The sequence below is a fragment of the Cucurbita maxima genome, unplaced genomic scaffold (genome assembly GCF_002738345.1).
Source record: "Cucurbita maxima cultivar Rimu unplaced genomic scaffold, Cmax_1.0 Cma_Scf06619, whole genome shotgun sequence".
NCBI classification, from domain to species: domain Eukaryota; kingdom Viridiplantae; phylum Streptophyta; class Magnoliopsida; order Cucurbitales; family Cucurbitaceae; genus Cucurbita; species Cucurbita maxima.
The window spans coordinates 547-797 of NW_019278635.1; the positions used below are offsets into that span (position 1 = coordinate 547).

Consider the following 251-nt stretch of genomic DNA (forward strand, 5'->3'; position numbering starts at 1 on the left):
TCGTTTGTCTCTAGAAAAAGAGAATGTGGCTGCTGGGATTCGAGCCCAGGTCTCCACGGCCACAACGTGGAATTCTCACCACTAAACTACTGCCACTTGGATATTTAGCTAACATTCATCACTTTCATGATTAAGGATAAACCAACAGACTTCGAATTTGAATTTGCTCGTTTGTCTCTAGAAAAAGAGAATGTGGCTGCTGGGATTCGAGCCCAGGTCTCCACGGCCACAACGTGGAATTCTCACCACTA

At 45.4% G+C, this 251-nt stretch overlaps 1 non-coding gene across 1 annotated transcript; it reads right to left on the reverse strand.

Annotated features, from left to right (window-relative positions):
- Positions 1-24: 24 nt before the first annotated feature.
- TRNAH-GUG lies at positions 25-96 on the reverse strand. Its single transcript has one exon. It is a non-coding gene; the product is annotated as a tRNA-His (tRNA).
- Between the last annotated feature and the right edge of the window lie 155 nt (positions 97-251).